Source organism: Branchiostoma floridae, chromosome 14, assembly GCF_000003815.2.
Source record: "Branchiostoma floridae strain S238N-H82 chromosome 14, Bfl_VNyyK, whole genome shotgun sequence".
Lineage (NCBI taxonomy): Eukaryota > Metazoa > Chordata > Leptocardii > Amphioxiformes > Branchiostomatidae > Branchiostoma > Branchiostoma floridae.
Window position 1 is genome coordinate 18896007 of NC_049992.1, and position 8917 is coordinate 18904923.

The following is an 8917-nucleotide window of genomic DNA, read 5'->3' on the forward strand; positions in this document are numbered from 1 at the left end:
CAAAACCAGGGTACAGGATCCAAAAATATACTTGTTTGTCAAAGAATTGTAAAAAAAAAAAAATCGAAAAATTAAGCAAAATTAAGCAAAATTAAGCTAATTGTACTGCTGTTGAATTATCGAATATCTTCATCGGACGTTGGGATGAATAAAGCAATGTTTTGCTCGAGGACAAGTTGTTTTCTCCAACTCTGGTACATTTTAAATTAAAATCTACGAATTTACGATAGGGTTTGACGTATTAGGTTACTACACTGTGTATTCTACATCAACCCCATGGCCCAGCCCTCAGTCGTCATACCCTACCCGTGGTCGGGCTGGTACCTCGGGCGATTCGGAACAGACGGTAAAATATTGTGTTAACATGTTCGAGATGCAATATTCTCAATTCAGGGATCCAATACAATAGCTGTGTGCGACAATGTTTTATTTTGCAAATAATGACGGAATAAGTTTTACTTCCAATAGATCCTAAGAAGAAGTGGCGAGACGACTTGCGTTGCGGCCAGGGTTACCCTGCAGACGATGGTAACCCTGCTGATTGTGATCCTGACGGTAAACACCCATGCTGCTCCCCTGGGAACTGGTGCGGTTTCACGACTTACCACTGTAACTGCCGTGGTTGTGTCGACTACAAGAAAAATCAATGATTCTGAACCCCTTATTGGAAATTTTCTTGTAAGGCCGCGTTGATTCAATTATATATGACTTTATCCGAAAACCTTGAAACTGATGAGGAGGGGGAAAAGATTTGGCAAGATTTCTTTACGAAAGACCTTTAAACAACCATTCTTTGAAGAATCTCTCTTTCTCTCTCTTTCTCTCTCTCTCTCTCTTTCTCTTTCTCTCCATTATTGACATGATGTCCATATTCCATCCATTATTGACATGATGTCCATATCGATAAAACCATATTGGCACTGTTGACAGGATAGTTTTTGAAAAAGCTTGTGCATACACGTCACGATCCTGTCAATTCAAACACTAACCTTGAGAATGATACCGTAATATTGTTTTAAAAATGTAAGACTTGTCAATCCATCCAGTCATATATAAGCTGATGCACCTAAAGGACAGATAAACGTTCCTTTAACATTTTTTTTACCTCTGCTGGTCTTCTTGTAGATTAGCTATAGGCACGTGACACTCATGGACTCTTCCCTTTCGTATCTGTTATCTCAACACATTTTTCAATACTAAATGAGACTAGTCAAGAATAATCAATCAGTGCAGTGTCATGATTTACATTCCTGTGCGTACCTGGGGCAATTACTGTCGTATTGAGGTCATCTGAGTGGCGCCGAATGGCAGCTCACTCCAGACCCTTGCGATTTAGCCCCGCTATTGTAAGCTCATCGCAATTCAGCCCCTGGCTGCCAGCAAGAGAGAGTAGTTGGCCCATTCCATAACAAATAACAATAACAACAAACAAACATGCATTCATACATGCATACATATATATCTACACACAATCACCTAAGAAAACAAAACACTTTGGACAAAGAGCCTTTTTTTGACGTCGACTGACGACATGATTTTGACGGTCACTTATTTTCTAACAAATTAGCGACTCCTTTGTGGATCGTACCTAAGGCTTCTTTCTTCTACTACGCTTTAAAAGTCAACATTTCTTTAATATCTTGTTTGGTTTCCTGATAGTCTTACTTAATGTTGTTGCTGATATAAAATCTACATGAATCATCATTTAATATCAATAACAGTAGAACGCAATTTTATGTATTTTCATGATAAAGAATTCCAATTGACAGCTTATTTGAACAAAATTGACGGTCCAAAATGGTGGCACAAAGCTTATTGGTTCCCCATGTATTACCCATAACAGAATCCAAAATAATAAAGGAAAATCCATTTTAGTCCCTTTTTTTCGACTTGAAAATCAGAAAACGCAGTGCGAAATTTTATGAAAATCAAGCCATATTGGATTAGAATGCAACTTTTCAAGACACTCAAGTCCTGGGAATAATGACTTGTGGGGGCGATTGCCCCGTTCAAAGTCTGAATTGTCCAGTCGTATCGTCTTGATTTCACAAGATTGAAGGATACTTGGGGGCGATCGCCCTGCCTGTAGTCCGGGGCGATCGCCCTGTAGGTAGCTTTGGGCGGTCGCCCTGCCTGTAGTTGGGGGCGATCGCCCTGCTAGTAGTTAGGGGCGATCGCCCTGACGGTAGCTCGGGGCGATCGCCCTGACGGTAGCTCGGGGGCAATCTCCCTGCTAGTAGTTTGGGGCGATCGCCCTGTCAGTACTTCGAGGCGATCGCCCTGTCAGTACTTGGGGGCGATCGCCCTCCCCGTTGTTTGGGGCACGCCAGTAGGTTTGCTCGGTCGACCTGCCAGTAGCTGCGATAAATTTTAAATATAAGTATGCAAATATAATGAGCATGCAATCACACTCACACATACATACATACACAAATTACGCACTCTTAGTCCATTGCAATTAGGTGTATTGATTGGCAAGGAAAAAGGGAAAACTATACAGCTGAAGACGTGAAACTACTGGTTACAATATAAATGGTGCAATGTATAGAGCTAGAGGGATGGACCCTTTGGAGTTCATATTTAGCTTGATTATATTTGTCATGGCTAATCATCAGTTGTATTTTCAGTAATGCCCTTGTTGAGCATTTGTCAGCAATGTATTTCAAGCTATTCGTTTGTTACTGACAGCTCTAATTACAAGTTCTAAATCTACATGGCCCTTATCAACTGATTCAAGTTCAGCTTGTGCTCGATACAATTCGATGCGCAAAAGTTTGCGGTATAAACTCAGTGGTTAAACAAGAACACGAAAGAAAGAACACTCAGAGACTACTGGTAACATATGTGGCATCACAACTTCACGACATCTGGGATTACACATTGTATTACAAATATCATATGGCAGTACCCTAGCGCAATATTAATAAGCCATTGAATGTATTGTTCGTGGACAAATGTAGTCAAACCGCAATCATATGTACTTGTCGTAATATAAGGTTGCAATGTGGACGGTTTAGACAGTGCTCGAGAACAGGGCATCGGTCGCAGTGGGGAGGATTGAAAGCGTACAGGTGACGTGTTGGAGAATCTTGCTGCGCGGGGTGTCGGTCCATGCAAAAGGTTCCAATTCCTTTTGAACGGCACTCAAGACGGAACATCGTCAGCGATCGCACGTTTTGATCGAATGGCATCTTTGATGCGACCCACTGGAAGATCACAGTTCTCCTCTTTGTTTGATGTGAAAGTGTGACAGCTGCAAGCGCCTCCGCAGTCACATGTCTCCTCGCCATGAAGAGTCGAATCACCAGTTGTTCTGAAACTTGAAGTTACAACGGATTTAGGGTTTGGCGCTTATACACTAGCTACCTACGTACATATACGTAGCTAATGTACACAAAGCCATTGCAACATAATGCATTATAAATCAAAGTGGATATAAGGAAGCAGGTAGGCAATATTATGTCTGGAAAAGGAATGAAGGGTATCTTTTGTAACTGACAATGAATTTGAACTATCCACCTTAAGCTGGGTAAGGCTAGTTTCAAAGGATGTGCGAAATTGAGCGGCTGAACTTCGGCACAACAACGATCTGTTGAGGAACGTGGGCGCTAGCTTGTGGGACCATGCCAATACCACACAAAACATATAATCCAGTTTTAATTCTCTGACAATGTTTACATTGTCTTTAAGTACTTGAGTCATTGTTTATGTTTCTGATGTGGAAACAATGACCCCATGAATTAGTTCGCAGTAAGTGAAATGAAGTACTTGGTGAAAGTGAGCCGTTTTCAATGCGTGCTAATGAGGGGGGCGTGAGGGCACGCGCCAACACCACGGGGTCCGCACTTCAGTACAGCCAAGGAAATTATCGTCAATTATCTGCAACGGGTTACTCCTACGTGAAAACTGGCTGGGATTATAGTTTTACAACTTTTTCGAGCCAGAATCTGGGACAAACGCGGCGAGCCGCGCCAGTTCACAGCGGCGGCTTTGCCCAGAGATCACTGGAATAGACGAATTAACGTATCGACTAGGTCAGTAGCTGAGTTGTGCACAAATAACTTTTTATATTGTCAAGTTGTTATGTGTATGTATATTTCTCAATAAAAACTGTGCTTAACTAAACACTTCCTGTGTCAGGTTTTCTTGTTTGCAACTTGGCATCTTTACTGATCGTATTCACTTGGATTCTTGAACTTCGCGGTGGCCAATGAAATTCCTCTGTCAGCTAAACTCCGTCTCCAAGCTTACCCACGCTTGTCACTTTAGACGGACAGAAATCGGCGTATGAAAAAGTACGCAGAACTTGAACTTCGCGGTGGCCAATGAAACTCCTCTGCCGACTAAACTTCTTCCCCAGCCTTATGATGCTATCTTATGCCCCCATAAGATCTGCTTGGAGATTAGCACTGTCTATCGTTCTGGCATGACGGGCGTGACGGCACGCGCCAACACCAGGGTATCCGCACTTCACTACTCTTTAGACTCTAAGCAGAGGTTAGGCTCCGGTTGTTGTTGTTTTTTTTTAAAGTTTTTTAGTCGTTGTTATGGGGCTTTCTATTTTGTAATGCGTCTTGTATTGATTAAAAATGGGATATGGTTGACAATTGTCAGTCAGTCAGTCTAGTCAATTGTACATGTGTACAAAAATAAAGCTTGATTGATTGACTGATTGATTGGAAGGTGTCAGTGCGGGCTGTAGTAATGAGAATTTCACGATGTGGTTAGCTTTCGGTCCCCTGTGGTTCTGCGGTAACCTAACCCGGGTCTCCACGGGGACAGCGTACACACAGACAGGACGGGGTGCCGTCTACAGGCCGGTAAATATCCGGAGAAACTTACGGTGCCAACCTCGACACTAGTGCTATCCCGTCTAGATGCATCTGAAAACCCGGTAAACGTGTGGAAAAATCTACGGGAATAGGAGAAAATAGTGAGAAAAATTAGCCTAAAAGGCTAAACATCACCCCAAAACCGGCTGGTTTTTTTTTTTTTTACGATTTTTTAGTCGTTTCTATCGGGCTTTCTACTTTGTACTGTGTTGTGACAATACAATCCTAACCTCTGCTTGGACTTCACTGCAACAAAGGAAATTACCGTCAATTATCGATCTGCTACGGGGGCGCTGTCTGTCGTTCTGGCATGCCCCAGCGCCGTCAGAAGAAGTTGGGCTCTGTGGCGTGTTCTCTATGATAAGTTATGTCAAGCTGAAGGATTAGATCTACTGCGTTCGTTTCTAAACAAAGACAGGCGCTGCTCGTTGTTTATTGGTATTATCTTATTACTGACTGGTTACTTTCGATCAGTTATTGGTCAAACTATTTGTGAAGCATCCCTCATCATGGTTTGGTCAGGCATTGTTGTAAAAATAGGTAGGATGTTGACTCCCTGTTTCTTTTTGAATTCCGCTGCGAGAGGGAATAAGACAGGGTGGCGCAGGGCTGTCTCCAGGACCAGTCACTCCGTCCCAGGAGGAACGGAAATAAATTACTGGCTGGGACGGGAAAAATTCCCCCGCTCCGTCCAAAGCAAGATGGATTTCGTGACATGAAACTGCATTTTAGTAAGCTTACTTAAGTTAGATATGGCATATCCAATTTCAAAAATAGGCTTACGAATGCCAAATTTTGCATTTTTTCGTGGAGCTGTGCGACCATTTCAAGCTGTGCGACAAATAAACATCGCCGCACGCGGCCGATTTGGAGACACGGAGATCAGGGCGGCGTGCTTTGCGTGTGGCGATTGCCACGCAATGTTCCACTGGAAGCAATCCTTGCTGGAAGCAAGGAGGTATATAATGCCCTTGCTGGAAGTGAAAGGGTGAGGCTGCGACGTCATCTTTCGGTTAAAGGTGATTACGTCGATTAGTATGAAGGTTCAAACGTAAGCTATCGGTGGAACAAGTAGACGCAGGATGTGTCGCAAACGTCATGAGAGTGAGACCTTGCGCCGACAACTAGTGCGTGTCCGGGATTCAAAACGTTTCCGATTGATATGTTCTTTTCTAAGAGGGGCGAAAATGCACGGTTTTGTAAAGTGTAATTCAAGCTGTTATGATAATCATCCTGTCACTTAAATGTTAGTAGACAGCCCCAGACGTGCAGCCGTAATTAGCCTGCTATTGCTGTGCGACAAATATCAATGAGGTGTTGTCCTGCGATTTGATGTAATAAGCGAGAGGGCCTATGCGGCTATGGGTTCATGGAAAACTGAGTTTCATAGTAGAGCGATATCCTTCATGCCAAGTATGCAGTGTTCCTAAATATTCGCGACGCTCAACCTGCATGCCAATACCCGTTATACCCACAGACGGCGGAGTTTGCTTTACAAAGACTCTTGGAAGAGAGGGTCGTGCGACTCAATCCCGCTGGATTTGACAGGCCAAATCAAGTTTCACTTTAAAAGTTTGATTGATGAAAAAACAAAGAGGTAGTCACAACAGATCACAACACAATAGTCAATAGAGAAAGGACCCCCGTGGCATCTATTTTGGGAGTCGCTGCAATTAAGTCCGCGGTAAGTTGTCTCACAAGACAACTGTAAGTTGTACATGCATAAAATTGTAAGAAGCTCTGAATACCTTGGATGCTGGTCTGGTCACTGTGGTCCTACTCCTAGCTCCTCCCTGACGGTGATGACGAACCTGAAAAAAATCATATAAAAATGAAGTGAAATAGTATTCAGGCATAACTTGCAGGTTGGTAACAGTGCTACAGAAAGCCAACGTTCAAAAGTTTTATGTGTCTTCTAAAACTGTTCTTTCGTTTCCCGATAATCGTAACCAATAAAATCTAACACAATAATACCCTGAATAAATAATAAAATAAAACACAATTAATTAAGGGGTGCAGGAATTCTACATACAACGAATCACATTTATTCGTTATGTTCAGACTCAGAATACCCGGGGCACGAAAATCTGTCAAGTTGACACCGATAATTTATTCAAAAATCTGTCATGAGAAAACTCAGAATTTTAGAATGAAGATTTTGTTCGTAGTTTGAAGTAAAGTTTGATTTTGATAATACTAATACTAAGTAAAGAGATTTTAAATCATGCCATTGAAGTAACATTTATTTCATTCACACTGTTGCATGCACAAATAGTTTAAAATAGAGTTTTGAGAAGGCACAACCATGCTTAGTGAGTCACATCCTGAAAAAAACTTTTGACCGCCTTATGTTCCGAAGGGAAGTCCCCATGTTTATGCGAAGTCCCAGGAAATCCAATGTAAATGGTGATATCCAAGCAGATCCTACTGTGCAAAACTGGCCAGGAAGTATAGCCGGCCAAAGGGTGTGCATTTGCTAACCATCGCTATGCCTCCCCGCCGCCTTGTTGTGTTGGAACATGCATTCAATACAGGAACCATTCACATTGAATTTCCTGGGATTTCGGAACATAGGGATTGAACCACTTCGCCAGGAAATAACTCAGTTCAAATAAGGAGCTTTTATCAGATAAAAGCTCCTTGGTTCAACCCCTATTTCTGTCCCCCGTGGACATTCAGTGATCGGGAATGAAACTATTGTGTTCACCATGCATGTATTTTCGCACTGAATTATTCATTTATCAACTCACAATTTCTTTCGCCTGGATGCCAGACTGTTTCCATGGCCTACACAGGCCTGCTCCTTGGCTCCAGGGCCAACATGCCCCATATACCCCCTGCGGTAACCCCCCGTCGGTCTGGTATCGCCCGTCCATTAGACGAGGGCTGAAAAGCTCAGAGAGCGGCTAGTGTGTCAACTCTCGGAGGGGGACAAATCATTTTCTCATTTGTTTCTCGAGTTAGCCTGGTATCCAGCCTTATTATTGCGTATTAATTGCCCTCGTTGTGCTTAGATAAATACTATTGAGGACAGAAGACCACTCGGGAGCTATATAACACGGTTAGCCTGGATACCAGACCCTCACCCGATCTCACTAATATCTTGACCTACGATGGCATAATATAGTATCAAAACTGGCCAAGGAGTTTAGCCTGCAAAATATATGTATATCGAAATATCACACATCCAAATAGGATTTTCTCACTCCATCTTCTCGAATTATATTTCATTCACATTACAACGAAAATTAACAGTAAACAGCAAACGTACCTTTTTTTGCCGGCCGTGAATATTTTGAGCGAAGTCTTCGACATTCCTGTGACATCCGATATTTTTTTCATAAATTTTGTCGACTGAGTCTAGTTCAGTAGCCTTGATTTGAAACGCCCGTCTCCTGGTTGGAAGTAACGTTACATCGATCACGAGCGGCCCTTCTTGTGCTTCAAGTTTAGCATTGTGGCAAGGGAAACTTGGTAGAGTCAAGGAGAAAAGTATGACAGTACAACGGGAGATAAAACGCCAGGCAGACAGCAACAACTCCCAAAACATGTCCATTAGGCGAATGATGGTCCGTGTAAGATCGTAAACAGTGTAGAATGCTACGACAATGCGCTTATCTCCGGCTCCGTACAAGAAAAGTCCACGGGGTAGTCCTGTGTTCGGATCATCCGGCGGGTCATGATAGCCTCCTGAAGTGTAGAACGACGCAGATGGTGGTACTGGGAGGAAAGTTGTAATGTTCACCCCGTTTGCAGTGACGTGATTATGTTCTTTAACTTAGCTTGATAAGAGCACTAGTAAACACAAATAGGTAGAACGACAGAAAAGACATCACGCGTGAATCAATCTAATGAATCTCGGGCTGTCAAAACTCGCCTGCATGATGGGAAGGCGGTGAGTCACAACACGTGACACATGACTCCGTGGCGCCGGCCGATTTCACGGAGCCTGGATGCCAGACCCCGCCCGCACACAATAATGTATATCGTACACGGTAAATGAAGGGGCCTCTTGTAGAATAATTTCCAAGCAGATTCCTCCGGTGGCATTAAAACAGTAACATAGTCTGTATAGGCCCCGGCCC

The 8917-nt window shown here is 43.0% G+C and overlaps 1 long non-coding RNA gene across 1 annotated transcript; it reads right to left on the minus strand.

The window, feature by feature from the left end:
* Nucleotides 1-2915: 2915 nt before the first annotated feature.
* On the minus strand, nucleotides 2916-8713 carry LOC118429882. The gene is made up of 3 exons (XR_004832808.1): nucleotides 8104-8713; nucleotides 6581-6643; nucleotides 2916-3319 (listed from the first exon to the last, which is right to left on the minus strand). It is a non-coding gene; the product is annotated as an uncharacterized LOC118429882 (long non-coding RNA).
* Nucleotides 8714-8917: the final 204 nt, after the last annotated feature.